Here is a 21,205-nt window from a genome sequence, read left to right as displayed (position 1 = left end):
AGAAGTTGAATTCACTTTAGCCATGAAGAATGTTCAACATTGTATCGACATTGTGACATTGGTGAATTGAATGTAAATGACCTGTGATAAAGTGATGTAAAAAAGATTGTGAACCGCCGCTTGCAATGTGTATAAGTCATTCATTGTCAAGAAATGGTTTAATTGTTGAAGAATAGGATAATGGTTGTAATTAATTCAAGAAGGAAGAAATGGAAGTGAATGAAAATGCATCTTGAGAGATTCTGTAGTCTTAATGATATGTGTCTTACAAATTCTCAGCTTTGTGCTGAGGTTGTAGTTTGGATAATTGTTGGTAAGCTAGATGTATGGGTTACGATTGTAAAGATAAAGTTGGATGAATACCATGAAGGAAGTCACAAATCGGCAAGTTGGTACCAACTAGAGGAAGATTATGCAGTAAAGCATTTGTTACTATAGATATATTATAACATTGTTTGAGCTTAATAAATTGATAAGATTTTTGTATATGTTGTTATGGAATTCAGAAGATGGATATGTTAAGTCGTTGGCAATGACAAACGTATCAAGGTATTGTGAAGTAGTACTACCGCATCTTAGATCAAGGTTATATTCAAAGTTATGTCAAGTTATATAATTTGATGAGCTATTCAGCTTGTAGTTTATCGATAAATCCAAAGTCATGTTCTAGCAATTGCTTCTTTGCTAAATTTGCAAAGATAAATTTTCGTTTAGTATGCTTCAATAGATGTAATAATGTGTAAAATGTATCGTTGATATTGTAGCTATGGTGTTGATTGTAAATGTGATGGATAATGTTAGTAATTGATATTAATTGTTTGTATTTGCATAGAATGCATTTGAATGATTACTGTTACTATATTTGCAAATCGCAAGGTCTAGGCATTGTCATCTTAAATTCCAAGCATGTACAATTGGATTATGATGTATATCACGATATCAAGTCATTGAAAATTTGATGAACCAATGGCTTATAACTATTGCATTGCATCAAACATATGATGTTTATTGAGTTATGTGAAGATCTTAAAATCGCACTTGATATAAACAAGATTGTATCATTGTATGTCATAAGGGTTTGAAGTAGTTGAAATGATAGCTGAAGGATTATGAAATTGCCAGTATGACAGAACTATTGGGTAAAATCTTACAAAATTTAAAATAAGTATTACTGATGACCTGAGAATAGTTTTGGAATCAATATCCTAATGAATGAGTTAAATAGCTGAAATAAGTCTTGGTACATTGAAATATCGAACGTAAATGCATTTATAGTGATATTTAGTTGATGACTCAATGCTTTATTTGATATTAAGATTTAGAATGAGTTATGATATGATCTGATTATCATAGACATGTTCTATTTAATGTATAGTTCCAATCAATGGAGTATCAGGCTACTGAGAGTGTATAAATAATCAACTTGAACAATTGTAATTCAAATTTAAACCAAAAGCTAGTCGGATGAAGATTTAGGAAAATAATCTAATGTAAATAGGAAAAAATGAAAATTAAATAATGAAAATTAAAAATTAAAAAATTAAATTAAGAAAGGAAAAAAGAAAAAAGGGAGCCTCAAGTGTTTTCAAAGATAGATTTGAGATCGGGTTACTACCGCCATTTAATTCGAGATTCGGATGTACCCAAACCGCTTTAACCAGGTACTATTATTACGAATTTTAGTGATGCCGCTTGGGCTCACTAATGCCCTCGGTGTTTATGGATTTGATGAATCGGATCTTTAGACCGTATTTGGATCGGTTTGTAGTTGTGCTTATTGATGACATCTTGGTCTATTCAAGAGATGAAACCGATCATCTTGAACACCGAGATTAGTATTGCAAATTTTACGGATAAGCAATTATATGCTAAGTTCAAGAAGTGTGAGTTACGTTAAGAGAGGTTAGCTTCTTGGGTCATGTGGTATCTGATTGGGTATTCGAGTCGACCGATTAAAATTTCAGCCATACTTAACTCGAAGCCTCCAGAAATATTATCGAGGTTCGAGCTTTTGGGACTTTGTACTACCGACGGTTTGTAAAAGGTTTTCGATGATAGCCACACCCATGACGGCTACTTCAAAAGATGTTAAGTTCGAATGGACGGAAAAATGTCGAAAAGTTTTGAGCAATCAAAACTTATTTGACTAAGCTCAATTTTAGTGCAAATTAATCGTGCAAAGAGTTTGTCATCTATAGTGACGCCCCTACTTGGGTTGGGTTGCGTATTGATGCAAGAAGGTCGAGTTGTGGCCTATGCGCCGAGACAATTAAAGCCACATGTGAAAAATTATCCGACCCATGATCTCGAACTAGCCGCCATCGATTCGCTTTGAAAATATGGCGACACTACCTATTTGGGGAGAAGTGCCATGTATTTTGGATCACAAAAGTCTCAAATATTTGATGACTCAAAGAGACTTGAATCTGCGACAAAGACGTTGGCTCGAGTTGTTAAAAGATTATGAGCTTGTCATTGATTATCACCCGAAAGGCTAATGTGGTTATGACGCCTTAAGCGGAAATCACCGCTTGCTTTACGAGCGATGAACGACACTTGACTATTCTACCCGACAATGTGTTAGTAGCCAATTAAAGGCCAAACCATTATTGATTCATCAAATTCGTGAAGCTCGTAAAGTCGACGGCGAGTTGGTTGCAAAACGGGCTGAGTGTGTTCCAACAAGGAATCGGAGTTTCAAATTGATGATGATGATTGTTTGAGGTTCGAAGTCGTCTGTGTGTTCCAAGGAATTGAACTCATTTCGATGATTCGAACGAAGCCCATTGTAGCCGAATGTCAATTCACCCGGAGTACGAAGATGTACAACGATTTGAAACGCTTTTGGTGGCATGGTATGAAACGAGACATCTCCGACTTTGTTTCGAGATGTTTAATATGTCAACAAGTGAAAGCGAACATCAAGTGCCTTCGTGGTTACTTCACGATCACGATACCCGAGTGGAAATGGGATCGAGTCACAATGGACTTTGTGTCCTGACCGCCATTGTCGCAAGTAAGAAGGATGCGATTTGGGTTGTTGTTGATAGACCGACTAAGTCGGCTCACTTTATCCCGTGCGCACGGATTTTTCATTGATAAACTAGCTGAATTGTACGATCTCTCGATTGTGAGATTACACGGGTACCGATTGCTTGTGTCGGATAGAGATCCGAGATTCACCTCGCGATTTTGGAAGAAATTGCAAGAAGCTTTGGGTACCAAGTCGCATTTTAGCACCGCTTTTCATCCACAAACCGATGGTCAATCCGAGCGGACAATTCAGATACTTGAGGATATGTTGAGATGTTGCATCCTCGAGTTCAATGGTTCATGGAACGGTATTTACCTTTGGTTGAATTCGCTACAACAATAGTTTTCAACAAATATTAAGATGGCACCTTACGAGGCTTTGTACGGCCGAAAATGCCGACGCCATTGTTTTGGACCGAACTCGAAAGTAAAATTTTCGAGTGGACTTGATTAAAGATGCTGAATGAAAGTAAAAGTAATCCGTGAAAGTCTAAAGGCAGCATCAGATCGTCAGAAGTCGACGCGGATTTAAAACGAAGAGATATTGAGTATCAGGTGGGAGACAAAGTATTTCTTAAGGTGTCACCTTGGAAAAAGATACTCAGATTTGGCCGTAAGGGAAAACTGAGTCCAAGGTTCATAGGGCCATATGAAATATCCGAACGAGTCGGTCCATTCGTGATCGATTGATTTTGCCCTCGAACTTGAAAGGATTCACGACGCTTTCATGTTTCGATGCTTCGACGCTTATAGATCCGATCCATCGCATATAATTAGTCCATCGCTGGTCAAAATTCAAGCCGATATGAGTTATGAAGAAGAACCGATTCATATCCTAGCACGTGAAGTGAAAGAGTTACGAAACAAAAGGGTTCCGCTTAGTGAAAGTGTTATGGCTCAAGCACGGATGGAAGAAGCTACTTGGGAACCCGAGAACTCTATGAAAGAGCGCTACCCAAACCTATTTACGGTAAGATTTTGGGGACTAAAATTTCTTGTGTGGGGAGAGTTGTGACAGCCCAAAATTGACCCTAGTCGAGAAGTGGTTTCAGGACCGCTAAACCGAGACAATCAAATGTTTGAACGTAATATTTATTGTCTAGAATTGTATTTATGAATGTGTGAAAATTTCAAGCTTCGATTTAGTCGATTGCATGTGAATTCAGTTATTAGGACTTGTGTGACACTTTTGAAATGTGATAGGCTAATCTATAAGGACCTAATAGTGCATGTAATCAAAAGGAGGACTTGCATGTCAAATTTCCCCTAATAGCTAGTGGCCGCCATGACAAGGATTATGGGCAAAACATGTCATGAAACATGTTGTGACATTGGGGTATGTAAGAAAAAATAAAATAATGAGCATGGGAATTGAATAATGAAAGGGAAAAAAAAGAAAGAATGTGTGTTACCCCCATTGCCGTGAGTTGAAGAAAAGAGAGAAAAAATTGTTGTTCATCCTTTTTTTTTTCATTTCTTTGAGCTGAAAATTCTAAGGAAGAAGGAAGGGTTTTACTTCATGTTTGGTTCTAAGAGGATTAGGAAGAGTTTTGGCTATACTTGTTTCAAGATTAAGCTCAAGAGCAAAGGGATCTAAACCGATAAAGGGAAGGAAAAGGTGGTCGAATAGCCATCAAATCGTTCTACAACATCCGAGGTAAGTTCTTGAGTAATAGAGCTTAAATTATGATTTGATTAGATCATGTTTTAAGCAAATCAAATCATGCACTTTGTGTGTGGCTATTGAGCCTAAATTGTAAATATGATAAGTGTCTTGTGTTTGAGCTTTGGTAATGAGAATGTAATAAGAATGTGTTATGATTTGTTGATATATGTGCTTGGTTATTCGAATGGTATCCTGCTAAGTCCCAAGGCTTTGTGCTAAGTGACTAAATCCGGTCAATTCTCAAGGCATTTGTGCGAAGTTACTAAATCCGACTAAGATCCGGCTATTGTGCGAGTTCCCAAACCGGTTAAGTCCCAAGGCATTTGTGCGAAGCTATTATAACCGGGCTATGTCCCAAGGCTTTAAGCGAAGTCGCTATATCCGGATAAAATCCAAAGGTACGTGATTTGGGAAAGAGCAATCTTGCTGTAAAAATTTCGCTAATACGCTTGCAAAAATTCCAAAGAATGAGGTATGTTCAGTATGTGCTTTGAATTAGTTGAGCCCTTACAAATAAGTATTCGCCGCTTGATAAACGAGCCACCGCCTATGGCTAAGTTGATCTTTTGTGTATGAACATAAGGGTTGGTAATGTGAAGTAAGTATGATATTGAGAATGTGTGCATATGAAATTATTCGCTTAGCTATATGAATGCTATGCTTTTGTTGTGTCGAATCCTTGCTCAAAACTTACTAAGCATAAATTGCTTACTCTGCTTTTTGCTCTCTGCTTTATAGATTTTGGCTCGTCACCATCTGACTCGGGATTTTGGCAAATAAGTCTCCCACACTATCAAAGCCCCATTTTGGTACAAATTTTGGTTGAACTTCAAATGGCATGTATAGGACTACTCTTTCGCTTGTTGGTCATAGACCCTTTGATTTTGTATAAATTTGATAGCCATGCGAAAATGGCTTATATAAACTTTAGCATGCTATCATAATCATTTTGTATGTTGTTCATTAAGAGGTATGGAAATGTTTGGAAACGATTAGCCATTGAATGGTTAATCATGATCATTCTTTGTGCCATGTATGCAAAAAGGGCTAATTGAATCATGGAAATTATGAAATAGGTAAAGTCTACCTCAAAGGCGATGCCGACAAAGAAAGAGTCATGTGGATGTGAAAAATCACTAAAATAGTAAGGATGGAGTTAAATAGTGAATAAATTATTTAAATGAACCTTGGTGAATCTACTTTCATATGGAAGAAACGAAACGGTCATATGAGTTATATGTTAAGAGATATTTAGTTTTGTGGAACAGGCAGAACGGTTTCGAATCCTGCTCCAACTTTGGAAATTCATTTTAAATTAACCAGAGATAATTAGGAGTTATGCCATATATGTATAGATTTCTCTTTGAGTCTAGTTTCTATAGAAACAAACGGTATCAGTATTGAAGCCCCTGTACAGGAGATATCCAAGTCGTAATGCGCGAAGGTTAGTGTAGTCGATCCCGTAATGGGGCGAGTTTAACTAATAAACTGTAATAATTGGCTTAACCAAAAATTCTAGAAAAAAATATGTAGATGGACATATGAGTCTCTCTTCAGAGAAAAGTTACTGAAACTGATTTTCGAGCTTTGAAACTCAAGATATTATTTTTAAGGCGATAAAGGACGCAAAGAATCAAATTTTGTCCGAAATTTCGAATGGACTGTGAAAATAATTAAGTTAAGTCTGTGCACCTTGTGTTCGATTCCGAACGGTCTAGGGTTTAGTCGACTGGGACTACCGTAATGCGTTTGGGTCTAGCTATACATGCCATTTTATGTGATTATTTGATAGTGTGGTGATTTCGACAATTGAAATGTGTTTATTTATAGTAATGGATCCCGATCCCGACCGAAGCGGTGGTGATGATCTTGAGAGTGTAGCGCCGCCCCAAGACAAGGGACAAATGCATGACTCTCAACCTAATGCTAGTAATCCAAATGATGAAGCTAGACAAGCTTTTATAGCGTGATGAATGATTGGTTCAACCAATACATTCAACTAATACTACATTCCACAACCTCCATTCCCAACAAACACATTTCGCACCTACAATGCCTCCGATAACCCACCAAATAAGGTCGAATAAGCCCCCAGCTGATGTAATCCAAAAACATTGGGCTATCAATTTAAAGCTACAGATAGCGGCGATGTTGAGCAAGCTGAATTTTGTTGGACAACACTATCCGCACTCGATGAGCTATCTTGTACACCGATGAATGCCTTAAGTGTACTATCTCCTTGCTACGCGATTTCGCTTACTATTGGTGGAGTACTCGACTCATTGTGCCCGAGAGCAAGTAATTTGGGAGTTTTTCCAAACCGAGTTTGGGAAAAGTATATCATCGAGATTTGTTGATAAAAACGGAAGGAATTTCTTGAGCTTAAGCAAGGTTCTATGTCGCCATCGATTACGAGCGTAAAATTTGTTAGACTTAGTAGATACGCGGAATGTATTTCGCCCGAGGCTATCATGTGTAAACGCTCGAGGATGGGCTGAATGAAGATATAAAATGTTCGCTGGCATTCTTGAAATACGAGAGTTCGTAGTACTTGTCGAGCGAGCTTGTAAAGTCAAGAGCTTAGAAAAGAAAAACAAAAAGTTGATGTGGGAACCGGAGAGTTTCGTAAAAGATCCTCGGAAAGTCTCTTCAACAGCATCAAGAAATTTCGTGATGATGTGGGCGGTCTAAAAGCACTTCGGCCTTTTAGACGACATCGTGATCGACCGTGGGTACACGAGGCACGTCGGTCGCCATGATGTTGGGAATGAACGCCGAGACGTAACTGAGTCTCAAAGATTGTGGCAAATGGCATTCGAAGTTGTAGATTCCATGACCGCTCCTCTGTTATAAGTGCGGATCATTGACCACTTCATTAAAGATTGCCCGAGGTTGCTTGAGCAGAATGTAAATCGAGTGGGAAACCGGGCGCTACCACTGCTCGGGGTAGACCATCTAGAAATATGGGCAATGCTAGTGGTGGTCAGAGAGGATCTAGAGATGCTACGACCAAATCCGAGGCTCGCGCTCCTGCTAGGGCTTATGCAATACGCGCACGCGAGGATGCTTCCTCACCAGATGTTATTACAGGTACTTTCACTCTCTTTGATACTAATGTGATTGCTTTGATTGACCCTAGTTCTACTCATTCTTATATATGCGAAACCTTAGCATCCAAAGAACACTTTACCTATTGAGTCTCATCGAGTTCGTAATTTGGTGTCAAATCCTTGGGTCGTTATGTGCTTGTTGACAAAGTGTAAGAAATGCCCCTAGTAATTCGAGGTTCTGTTTTTGGCGGACTTGATGCTTTTGCCATTCGATGAATTTGATGTTATTCTTGGTTTGGATTTGTTGACCGTGCATGATGCGGTTGTGAATTGCAAAAGCAAGACTATGGATTTGAGGTGCTAAATAACGAGATGATCCGAGTTGAGTCTACGGACTTAAAGGGTTGCCACCGTAATATCATCAATGTTGGCCCGTAAATATGTAAGAAAGGGGTGTGAAGCATACCTTATGTATGTACTTGATGATAAGGAGTTAGAAATAAAACCCGAGTCTCGTGCCGATGGTTTGCGAATACCGGATGTTTTTCCCAAGAATTACCGGTTTGCCACTGCTCGGAGATAGAGTTTGGTATTGAGCTTGTACTGGATCGCGCCGATTTCGATAGCTCCGATCGTATGGCACCAACCGATTTAAAAGAGTTGAAAGCTCGATTGCAAGAATTGACGGATAGAGGTTTCGCCGACCAAGTTTCTCACCGGGGTGCACCAAGATTGTTTGTGAAAAAGAAGGACGGAACCATGAGGTTGTGCATTGACTATCGTCACCGAATAAAGTGACGATAAAGAATAAATATCCGCTATCAGCAGATTGATGATTTGTTTGATCAACTAAAGGGAGCCTCGGTGTTTTCAAAGATAGATTTGAGATCGGTTACTACCGCCATTTAATTCGAGATTCAGATGTACCCAAACCGCTTTAACGAGGTACGGTCATTACGAATTTTTAGTGATGCCGTTTGGGCTCACTAATGCCCTCGGTGTTTATGGATTTGATGAATCGGATCTTTAGACCGTATTTGGATCGGTTTGTAGTTGTGCTTATTGATGACATCTTGGTCTATTCAAGAGATGAAACCGATCATCTTGAACACCGAGATTAGTATTGCAAATTTTACGGGATAAGCAATTATATGCTAAGTTCAGTAAGTGTGAGTTCGTTAAGAGAGGTTAGCTTCTTGGGTCATGTGGTATCTGATTGGGTATTCGAGTCGACTGATTAAAATTTCAGCCATACTTAACCGAAGCCTCCAGAAATATTCTTGAGGTTCGGAGCTTTTGGGACTTGCCTTGTACTACCGACGGTTTGTAAAAGGTTTCTCGATGATAGCCACACCCATGACGGCTACTTCAAAAAGATGTTAAGTTCGAATGGACGGAAAAATGTCGAAAAGTTTTGAGCAACTGAAAACTTATTTGTGGAAGCTCAATTTTAGTGCGGCCGAATCGTGCAAAGAGTTTGTCATCTATAGTGACGCCTCCCTACTTGGGTTGGGTTGCGATTGATGCAAGAAGGTCGAAGTTGTGGCCTATGCGCCGAGACAATTAAAGCCACATGTGAAAAATTATCCGACCCATGATCTCGAACTAGCTGCCATCGTATTCGCTTTGAAAATATGGCGACACTACCTATTTGGGGAGAAGTGCCATGTATTTTCGGATCACAAAAGTCTCAAATATTTGATGACTCAAAGAGACTTGAATCTGCGACAAAGACGTTGGCTCGAGTTGTTAAAAGATTATGAGCTTGTCATTGATTATCACCCGAAAGGCTAATGTGGTTGCGGACGCCTTAAGCCGAAATCACCGCTTGTTTTTACGAGCGATGAACGACACTTGACTATTCTACCCGACAATGTGTTAGTAGCCAATTAAAGGCCAAACCATTATTGATTCATCAAATTCGTGAAGCTCGTAAAGTCGACGATGAGTTGGTTGCAAAACGGCTGAGTGTGTTCGAACAAGGAATCGGAGTTTCAAATTGATGATGATGATTGTTTGAGGTTCGAAGTCGTCTGTGTGTTCCAAGGAATTGAACTCATTTCGATGATTCTGAACGAAGCCCATTGTAGCCGAATGTCAATTCACCCGGAGTATGAAGATGTACAACGATTTGAAACGTCGGTTTTGGTGGCATGGTATGAAACGAGACATCTCCGACTTTGTTTGAGATGTTTAATATGTCAACAAGTGAAAGCGGAACATCAAGTGCCTTGTGGTTACTTCACCGATCACGATACCCGAGTGGAAATGGGATCGAGTCACAATGGACTTTGTGTCCGGACCGCCATTGTCGCAAGTAAGAAGGATGCGATTTGGGTTGTTGTTGATAGACTGACTAAGTCGGCTCACTTTATCCCCGTGTGTACGGATTTTTCATTGGATAAACTAGCTGAATTGTACGTATCTCAGATTGTGAGATTACACGGGGTACCGATTTCTGTTGTGTCGGATAGAGATCCGAGATTCACCTCGCGATTTTGGAAGAAATTGCAAGAAGCTTTGGGTACCAAGCTGCATTTTAGCACCGCTTTTCATCCACAAACCGATGGTCAATCCGAGCGGACAATTCAGATACTTGAGGATATGTTGAGATGTTGCATCCTCGAGTTCAGTGGTTCATGGGAACGGTATTTACCTTTGGTTGAATTCGCTTACAACAATAGTTTTCAGTCAAATATTAAGATGGCACCTTACGAGGCTTTGTACGGTCGAAAATGCCGTACGCCATTGTTTTGGACCGAACTCAGTGAAAGTAAAATTTTCGGAGTGGACTTGATTAAAGATCTTTGAACAGAAAGTAAAAGTAATCCGTGAAAGTCTAAAGGCAGCATCAGATCGTCAGAAGTCGTACGCGGATTTAAAACGAAGAGATATTGAGTATCAGGTGGGAGACAAAGTATTTCTTAAGGTGTCACCTTGGAAAAAGATACTCAGATTTGGCCGTAAGGGAAAACTGAGTCCAAGGTTCATAGGGCCATATGAAATATCCGAACGAGTCGGTCCAGTTGCGTATCGATTGATTTTGCCCCCTGAACTTGAAAGGATTCACGACGTCTTTCATGTTTCGATGCTTCGACGCTATAGATCTGATCCATCGCACATAATTAGTCCATCAGTGGTCGAAATTCAAGCCGATATGAGTTATGAAGAAGAACCGATTCATATCCTAGCACGTGAAGTGAAAGAGTTACGAAACAAAAGGGTTCCGCTAGTGAAAGTGTTATGGCTCAAGCACGGGATGGAAGAAGCTACTTGGGAACCCGAGAACTCTATGAAAGAGCGTTACCCAAACCTATTTACCGGTAAGATTTTCGGGGACGAAAATTTCTTGTGTGGGGGAGAGTTGTGACAGCCCAAAATTGACCCTAGTCGAGAAGTGGTTTCAGGACCGCTAAACCGAGACACCGAAATGTTTGAACGTAATATTTATTGTCTAGAATTGTATTTATGAATGTGTGAAAATTTCAAGCTTCGATTTAGTCGATTGCATGTGAATTCAGTTATTAGGACTTGTGTGACACTTTTGAAATGTGATAGGCTAATCTATAAGGACCTAATAGTGCATGTAATCAAAAGGGAGGACTTGCATGTCAAATTTCCCCCTAATAGCTAGTGGCCGGCCATGACAAGGGATTATGGGCAAAACATGTCATGAAACATGTTGTGACATTGGGGTATGTAAGAAAAAAATAAAATAATGAGCATGGGAATTGAATAATGAAAGGGAAGAAAAAAAAAGAAAGAATGTGTGTGTTACCCCCCCCATTGCCGTGAGTTGAAGAAAAGAGAGAAAAAAAAATTGTTGTTCATCCTTTTTTTTTTTTCATTTCTTTGAGCTGAAAATTCTAAGGAAGAAGGAAGGGGTTTTTACTTCATGTTTGGTTTGGAAGAGGATTAGGAAGAGTTTTGGCTATACTTGTTTCAAGATTAAGCTCAAGAGCAAAGGGGATCTAAATCCGATAAAGGGAAGGAAAAGGTGGTCGAATAGCCATCGAAATCGTTCTACAACATCCGAGGTAAGTTCTTGAGTAATAGAGCTTAAATTATGATTTGATTAGATCATGTTTTAAGCAAATCGAAATCATGCACTTTGTGTGTGGCTATTGAGCCGAAATTGTAAATATGATAAGTGTCTTGTGTTTGAGCTTTGGTAATGAGAATGTAATAAGAATGTGTTATGATTTGTTGATATATGTGCTTGGTTATTGAATGGTATCCTGCTAAGTCCCAAGGCTTTTGTGCTAAGTGACTAAATCCGGTCAATTTCAAGGCATTTGTGCGAAGTTACTAAATCCGGACTAAGATCAAGAAGGCTATTGTGCGAGTTCCCAAACCGGGTTAAGTCCCGAAGGCATTTGTGCGAGCTATTATAACCGGGCTATGTCCCAAGGCTTTAAGCGAGTCGCTATATCCGGATAAAATCCAAAGGTACGTGATTTGGGAAAGAGCAATCTTGCTGTAAAAATTTCGATTAATACGCTTGCAAAAATTCCAAGAATGAGGTATGTTCAGTATGTGCTTTGAATTAGTTGAGCCCTTACAAATAAGTATTCGCCGGTTGATAAACGAGCTACCTAGGCCTATGGCTAAGTTGATCTTTGTGTATGAACATAAGGGTTGGTAATGTGAAGTAAGTATGATATTGAGAATGTGTGCATATGAAATTATTCGTTTAGCTATATGAATGCTATGCTTTTGTTGTCTTGGAATCCCTTGCTCAAAACTTACTAAGCATAAATTGCTTACTCTGTTTCTTTGCTCTGTTTTATAGATTTTGGCTCGTCAACTATCGGACTCGGATTTTTGGCAATCAAGTCTCCCACACTATCAAAGCCCCATTTTGGTACAAATTTTGGTTGAACTTCGAAATGGCATGTATAGGACTACTCTTTCGTTTGTTGGTCATAGACCCCTTTGATTTTGTATAAATTTGGATAGCCATGCGAAAATGGCTTATATAAACTTTAGCATGCTATCATAATCATTTTGTATGTTGTTCATTAAGAGGTATGGAAATGTTTGGAAACGATTAGCCATTGGAATGGTTAATCATGATCATTCTTTGTGCCATGTATGCAAAAAGGGCTAATTGAATCATGGAAATTATGAAATAGGTAAAGTCTACCTCAAAGGCAGATGCTGACAGCAGCAGTCATGTGGATGTGAAAAATCACTAAAAATAGTAAGGATGGAGTTAAATAGTGAATAAATTATTTAAATGAACCTTGGTGAATCTACTTTCATATGGAAGAAACGAAACGGTCATATGAGTTATATGTTAAGAGATATTTAGGTTTTCGTGGAACAGGGCCAGAACGGTTTCTGGAATCCCTGTTCCAACTTTGGAAATTCATTTTAAATTAACCAGAGATAATTAGGAGTTATGCCATATATGTATAGATTTCTCTTTGAGTCTAGTTTCTATAGAAACAAACGGTATCAGTATTGAAGCCCTGTACAGGGAGATATCCAAGTCGTAATGCGCGAAGGTTAGTGTAGTCGATCCCTGTAACAGGGGCGAGTTTAACTAATAAACTGTAATAATTGGCTTAACCAAAAATTCTAGAAAAAAACATGTAGATGGACATATGAGTCTATCTTCAGAGAAAAGTTACGAAACTGATTTTCGAGCTTTGAAACTCAAGATATTATTTTTAAGGCGACAAAGGACGCAAAGAACAATTTTGTCTCGGAAATTTCTAAATGGACTGTGAAAATAATTAAGTTAAGTCTGTGTGCACCTTGTGTTCGATTCCGGTAACGGTCTAGGGTTTAGTCGACTCTGGGACTACCGTAATGCGTTTGGGTCTAGCTATACATGCCATTTTATGTGATTATTTGATAGTGTGGTGATTTCTGACAATTGAAATGTGTTTATTTATAGTAATGGATCCCGATCCCGACCGAAGCGGTAGTGATGATCTTGAGAGTGTAGCGCCTGCTCCCAAGACAAGGGACAATGGCCGGCGGACTCTCAACCTAATGCTAGTAATCCAAATGATGAAGCTAGACAAGCTTTTATAGCGTGATGAATGATTGGTTCAACCAATACATTCGAACTAATACTGGCTGCTCCACAACCTCCATTCCCAACAAACACACCCGCACCTACAATGCCTCCGATAATCGACCAAATAAGGTCGAATAAGCCCCAGCTGATGTAATCCAAAACATTGGGCTCTGAATTTAAAGCTACAGATAGCGGCGATCTTGAGCAAGCTGAATTTTGGTTGGACAACACTATCCGTACTCGATGAGCTATCTTGTACACCGATGAATGCCTTAAGTGTACTATCTCCTTGCTACGCGATTTCGCTTACTATTGGTGGAGTACTCGACTTTTGTTGCCCCGAGAGCAAGTAACTTGGGAGTTTTTCCAAACTGAGTTTCGAAAAAAGTATATCAGTCAGAGATTTGTTGATAAAAAACGGAAGGAATTTCTTGAGCTTAAGCAAGGTTCTATGTCAGTTACTGATTACGAGCGAAAATTTGTTAGACTTAGTAGATACGCCGGAATGTATTTAAATTCGAGGCTATCATGTGTAAACGCTTCGAGGATGGGCTGAATGAAGATATAAAAATGTTCGTTGGCATTCTTGAAATACGAGAGTTCGTAGTACTTGTCGAGCGAGCTTGTAAAGTCGAAGAGCTTAGAAAAGAAAAACAAAAAGTTGATGTGGGAACTGGAGAGTTTCAGTAAAAGATCCTCGGAAAGTCTCTTCAACAGCATCGAAGAAATTTCATGATGATGTGGGCGGTCTAAAAGCACTTGGGCCTTTTAGACGACATCGTGATCGACTTCCTGTGGGTACACGAGGCACGTCGGTCGCCAGTGTTGGGAATGAACGTCGAGACAGAACGGAGTCTCAGCATTGTGGCAAATGGCATTCTGGAAGTTGTAGATTCCATGACCGCTCCTGTTACAAGTGCGGATCAGTTGACCACTTCATTAAAGATTGCCCGAGGTTGCTTGAACAGAATGTAAATCAGAGTGGGAAACCGGGCGCTACCACTGCTCGGGGTAGACCATCTAGAAATATGGGCAATGCTAGTGGTGGTCAGAGAGGATCTAGAGATGCTACGACCAAATCCGAGGCTCGCGCTCCTGCTAGGGCTTATGCAATACGCGCACGCGAGGATGCTTCCTCACCAGATGTTATTACAGGTACTTTCACTCTCTTTGATACTAATGTGATTGCTTTGATTGACCCTAGTTCTACTCATTCTTATATATGCGAAACCTTAGCATCCAGTAACACTTTACCTATTGAGTCTACTGAGTTCGTAATTCGGGTGTCAAATCCCTTGGGTCGTTATGTGCTTGTTGACAAAGTGTGTAAGAAATGCCCCCTAGTAATTCGAGGTTCCTGTTTTCTGGCGGACTTGATGCTTTTGCCATTCGATGAATTTGATGTTATTCTTGGTTTGGATTTGTTGACCGTGCATGATGCGGTTGTGAATTGCAAAAGCAAGACTATGGATTTGAGGTGCGCAAATAACGAGATGATCCGAGTTGAGTCTACGGACTTAAAGGGGTTGCCAGCTGTAATATCATCAATGTTGGCCCAGAAATATGTAAGAAAGGGGTGTGAAGCATACCTTGCGTATGTACTTGATGATAAGGAGTTAGAAATAAAACCCGAGTCTGTGCCGATGGTTTGCGAATACCCGGATGTTTTTCCTGAAGAATTACCGGGTTTGCCACTGCTCGGGAGATAGAGTTTGGTATTGAGCTTGTACTGGATCGCTACCGATTTCGATAGCTCCGTGATCGTATGGCACCAACCGATTTAAAAGAGTTGAAAGCTCGGTTGCAAGAATTGACGGATAGAGGTTTCGCCGACCAAGTTTCTCACCGGGGTGCACCAAGATTGTTTGTGAAAAAGAAGGACGGAACCATGAGGTTGTGCATTGACTATCGTCAGCTGAATAAAGTGACGATAAAGAATAAATATCCGTTACCGCGTATTGATGATTTGTTTGATCAACTAAAGGGAGCCTCAGTGTTTTCAAAGATAGATTTGAGATCGGGTTACTACCAGTTACGAATTCGAGATTCAGATGTACCCAAAACTGCTTTCAGAACGAGGTACGGTCATTACGAATTTTTAGTGATGCCGTTTGGGCTCACTAATGCCCCTGCGGTGTTTATGGATTTGATGAATCGGATCTTTAGACCGTATTTGGATCGGTTTGTAGTTGTGTTTATTGATGACATCTTGGTCTATTCAAGAGATGAAACCGATCATCTTGAACACCGAGATTAGTATTGCAAATTTTACGGGATAAGCAATTATATGCTAAGTTCAGTAAGTGTGAGTTCTGGTTAAGAGAGGTTAGCTTCTTGGGTCATGTGGTATCTGCATTGGGTATTCGAGTCGACCTGATTAAAATTTCAGCCATACTTAACTGGAAGCCTCAGAAATATTCTTGAGGTTCGAGCTTTTGGGACTTGCGGGTACTACCGACGGTTTGTAAAAGGTTTCTCGATGATAGCCACACCCATGACGGTTACTTCAAAAGATGTTAAGTTCGAATGGACGGAAAAATGTCGAGAAAAGTTTTGAGCAACTGAAAACTTATTTGACTGGAAGCTCAATTTTAGTGCGGCCGAATCGTGCAAAGAGTTTGTCATCTATAGTGACGCCTCCCTACTTGGGTTGGGTTGCGTATTGATGCAAGAAGGTCGAGTTGTGGCCTATGCGTCGAGACAATTAAAGCCACATGTGAAAAATTATCCGACCCATGATCTCGAACTAGCTGCCATCGTATTCGCTTTGAAAATATGGCGACACTACCTATTTGGGGAGAAGTGCCATGTATTTTCGGATCACAAAAGTCTCAAATATTTGATGACTCAAAGAGACTTGAATCTGCGACAAAGACGTTGGCTCGAGTTGTTAAAAGATTATGAGCTTGTCATTGATTATCACCCGGGAAAGGCTAATGTGGTTGCGGACGCCTTAAGCCGGAAATCACTGTTTGCTTTACGAGCGATGAACGTACACTTGACTATTCTACCCGACAATGTGTTAGTAGCCGAATTAAAGGCCAAACCATTATTGATTCATCAAATTCGTGAAGCTCAGAAAGTCGACGATGAGTTGGTTGCAAAACGGGCTGAGTGTGTTCCGAACAAGGAATCGGAGTTTCAAATTGATGATGATGATTGTTTGAGGTTCAGAAGTCGTCATGTGTTCCAAGGAATTCGGAACTCATTTCGATGATTCTGAACGAAGCCCATTGTAGCCGAATGTCAATTCACCCGGGGAGTACGAAGATGTACAACGATTTGAAACGTCGGTTTTGGTGGCATGGTATGAAACGAGACATCTCCGACTTTGTTTCGAGATGTTTAATATGTCAACAAGTGAAAGCGGAACATCAAGTGCCTTCAGGGTTACTTCAGCCGATCACGATACCCGAGTGGAAATGGGATCGAGTCACAATGGACTTTGTGTCCGGACTGCCATTGTCAGCAAGTAAGAAGGATGCGATTTGGGTTGTTGTTGATAGACTGACTAAGTCGGCTCACTTTATCCCCGTGCGTACGGATTTTTCATTGGATAAACTAGCTGAATTGTACGTATCTCAGATTGTGAGATTACACGGGGTACCGATTTCTATTGTGTCGGATAGAGATCCGAGATTCACCTCGCGATTTTGGAAGAAATTGCAAGAAGCTTTGGGTACCAAGCTGCATTTTAGCACCGCTTTTCATCCACAAACCGATGGTCAATCCGAGCGGACAATTCAGATACTTGAGGATATGTTGAGATGTTGCATCCTCGAGTTCAGTGGTTCATGGGAACGGTATTTACCTTTGGTTGAATTCGCTACAACAATAGTTTCGGTCAAATATTAAGATGGCACCTTACGAGGCTTTGTACGGTCGAAAATGCCGTACGCCATTGTTTTGGACCGAACTCAGTGAAAGTAAAATTTTCGGAGTGGACTTGATTAAAGATGCTGAACAGAAAGTAAAAGTAATCCGTGAAAGTCTAAAGGCAGCATCAGATCGTCAGAAGTCGTACGCGGATTTAAAACGAAGAGATATTGAGTATCAGGTGGGAGACAAAGTATTTCTTAAGGTGTCACCTTGGAAAAAGATACTCAGATTTGGCCGTAAGGGAAAACTGAGTCCAAGGTTCATAGGGCCATATGAAATATCCGAACGAGTCGGTCCAGTTGCGTATCGATTGATTTTGCCCCCTGAACTTGAAAGGATTCACGACGTCTTTCATGTTTCGATGCTTCGACGCTATAGATCTGATCCATCGCACATAATTAGTACATCAGTGGTCGAAATTCAAGCCGATATGAGTTATGAAGAAGAACCGATTCATATCCTAGCACGTGAAGTGAAAGAGTTACGAAACAAAAGGGTTCCGCTAGTGAAAGTGTTATGGCTCAAGCACGGGATGGAAGAAGCTACTTGGGAACCCGAGAACTCTATGAAAGAGCGTTACCCAAACCTATTTACCGGTAAGATTTTCGGGGACGAAAATTTCTTGTGTGGGGGAGAGTTGTGACAGCCCAAAATTGACCCTAGTCGAGAAGTGGTTTCAGGACCGCTAAACCGAGACACCGAAATGTTTGAACGTAATATTTATTGTCTAGAATTGTATTTATGAATGTGTGAAAATTTCAAGCTTCGATTTAGTCGATTGCATGTGAATTCAGTTATTAGGACTTGTGTGACACTTTTGAAATGTGATAGGCTAATCTATAAGGACCTAATAGTGCATGTAATCAAAGGAGGACTTGCATGTCAAATTTCCCTAATAGCTAGTGGCCGGCCATGACAAGGGATTATGGGCAAAACATGTCATGAAACATGTTGTGACATTGGGGTATGTAAGAAAAAAATAAAATAATGAGCATGGGAATTGAATAATGAAAGGGAAGAAAAAAAAAAGAAAGAATGTGTGTGTTACCCCCCCCATTGCCGTGAGTTGAAGAAAAGAGAGAAAAAAAAATTGTTGTTCATCCTTTTTTTTCATTTCTTTGAGCTGAAAATTCTAAGGAAGAAGGAAGGGGTTTTTACTTCATGTTTGGTTTGGAAGAGGATTAGGAAGAGTTTTGGCTATACTTGTTTCAAGATTAAGCTCAAGAGCAAAGGGGATCTAAATCCGATAAAGGGAAGGAAAAGGTGGTCGAATAGCCATCGAAATCGTTCTACAACATCCGAGGTAAGTTCTTGAGTAATAGAGCTTAAATTATGATTTGATTAGATCATGTTTTAAGCAAATCGAAATCATGCTCTTTGTGTGTGGCTATTGAGCCGAAATTGTAAATATGATAAGTGTCTTGTGTTTGAGCTTTGGTAATGAGAATGTAATAAGAATGTGTTATGATTTGTTGATATATGTGCTTGGTTATTCGAATGGTATCCGGGCTAAGTCCCGAAGGCTTTTGTGCTAAGTGACTAAATCCGGGTCAATTCCCGAAGGCATTTGTGCGAGTTACTAAATCCGGACTAAGATCCGAAGGCTATTGTGCGAGTTCCCAAATCCGGGTTAAGTCCCGAAGGCATTTGTGCGAGCTATTATAACCGGGCTATGTTCCGAAGGCTTTTGAGCGAGTCGCTATATCCGGATAAAATCCGAAGGTACGTGATTCGGGAAAGAGCAATCTTGCTGTAAAAATTTCAGTTAATACGCTTGCAAAAATTCCAGCAATGAGGTATGTTCGTATGTGCTTTGAATTAGTTGAGCCCTTACAAATAAGTATTCGCTCAGTTGATAAACGAGCTACCGGCCTATGGCTAAGTTGATCTTTTGTGTATGAACATAAGGGTTGGTAATGTGAAGTAAGTATGATATTGAGAATGTGTGCATATGAAATTATTCGTTTAGCTATATGAATGCTATGCTTTTGTTGTGCTGGAATCCCTTGCTCAAAACTTACTAAGCATAAATTGCTTACTCCGTTTCTTTGCTCTCTGTTTTATAGATTTTGGCTCGTCAGCTATCGGACTCGGGATTTTTGGAAGTCGAAGTCTCCCACACTATCAAAGCCCCCTTTTGGTACAAATTTTGGTTGAACTTTGAAATGGCATGTATAGGACTACTCTTTCGTTTGTTGGTCATAGACCCCTTTGATTTTGTATAAATTTGGATAGCCATGCGAAAATGGCTTATATAAACTTTGGCATGCTATCATAATCATTTTGTATGTTGTTCATTAAGAGGTATGGAAATGTTTAGAAACGATTAGCCATTGGAATGGTTAATCATGATTATTCTTTGTGCCATGTATGCAAAAAGGGCTAATTGAATCATGGAAATTATGAAATAGGTAAAGTCTACCTCAAAGGCAGATGCTGACAGCAGCAGTGATGTAGATGTGAAAAATCACTAAAAACAGTAGGGATGGAATTAAATAGTGAATAAATTATGTAAATGAACCTTGATGAATCTACTTTCATATGGAAGAAACGAAACGATCATATGAGTTATATGTTAAGAGATATTTAGGTTTTCGTGGAACAGGGCCAGAACAGTTTCTGGAATCCCTGTTCCGACTTTGGAAATTCATTGTAAATTAACCAGAGATAATTAGGAGTTATGCCATATATTTATAGATTCCTATTTGAGTCTAGTTTCTATAGAAACAAACGGAATCAGTATTGAAGCCTTGTACAGGGAGATATCCAAGTCGTAATGCGCGAAGGTCAGTGTAGTTGATCCCTGTAACAGGGGAGATTTTAACTAATAAACTGTACTAATTTGCCCAACCAAAAATTCTAGAAAAAAATATGTAGATGGAAATATGAGTCTAGTTTTAGGGAAAAATTACGAAACTGATTTTCGAGCTTTGAAACTCAAGATATGATTTTTAAGGCGATAGTGATGCAGTAACCAGCTTGTTTGGAAATTTCTAAATGGACTGTGAAAATAATTAAGTTAAGTCTGTGTGCACCTTGTGTTTGATTCCGGTAACGGACTCGGGTACGGGGTGTTACAGAACATCTATTTTGGTACTTTTAAAGTGTGTATATATGGTATATGGCATGTATAGGCTTGAGTCATTTTGTATGTGATGAAATTGTATTTTGGCCACTTAAGTTGGCTTGTGGTGATGGATTTAATGATGTTTATATAACAACCAAATATTGGGCCTAGTCAGAACCATTAACCGAGGTCAGAGAAATTATTATTTTTTATTATTTTATGTGTTATAGCATGATTATATGAGTGTAAGAAAATTTTGGTGAATTAATTTTAGCGATTTCGTGCTTAATTGCAAAAAAGGACTAAATCGCATAAAGTACGAAAGATTTATTCTACAAGCTAATTTTGTTAAATAGCTATGGAACAATAAATTAGAGGTCCTTAGTGAGCAAATAGACCAATAAAAATTTGTGGCTGAACATGGAGACAGAAATTGAAAAGTCAAAGTTTGGTGGGCATTAGGGGACTTATTTGGTAAT

At 39.5% G+C, this 21,205-nt stretch overlaps 1 long non-coding RNA gene across 1 annotated transcript; it reads left to right on the top strand.

Moving 5' to 3' along the window:
* The first annotated feature begins 18,874 nt into the window (after positions 1–18,874).
* On the top strand, positions 18,875–19,960 carry LOC128281628 (uncharacterized). Its single transcript, XR_008271879.1, has 2 exons — positions 18,875–18,962; positions 19,726–19,960. It is a non-coding gene; the product is annotated as an uncharacterized LOC128281628 (long non-coding RNA).
* Positions 19,961–21,205: the final 1,245 nt, after the last annotated feature.

This window comes from Gossypium arboreum, chromosome 10 (genome assembly GCF_025698485.1).
Source record: "Gossypium arboreum isolate Shixiya-1 chromosome 10, ASM2569848v2, whole genome shotgun sequence".
Lineage (NCBI taxonomy): Eukaryota > Viridiplantae > Streptophyta > Magnoliopsida > Malvales > Malvaceae > Gossypium > Gossypium arboreum.
The sequence above is the reverse complement of the archived record's forward strand: the minus strand, read 5'-3'. Positions and strand labels throughout refer to the sequence as shown.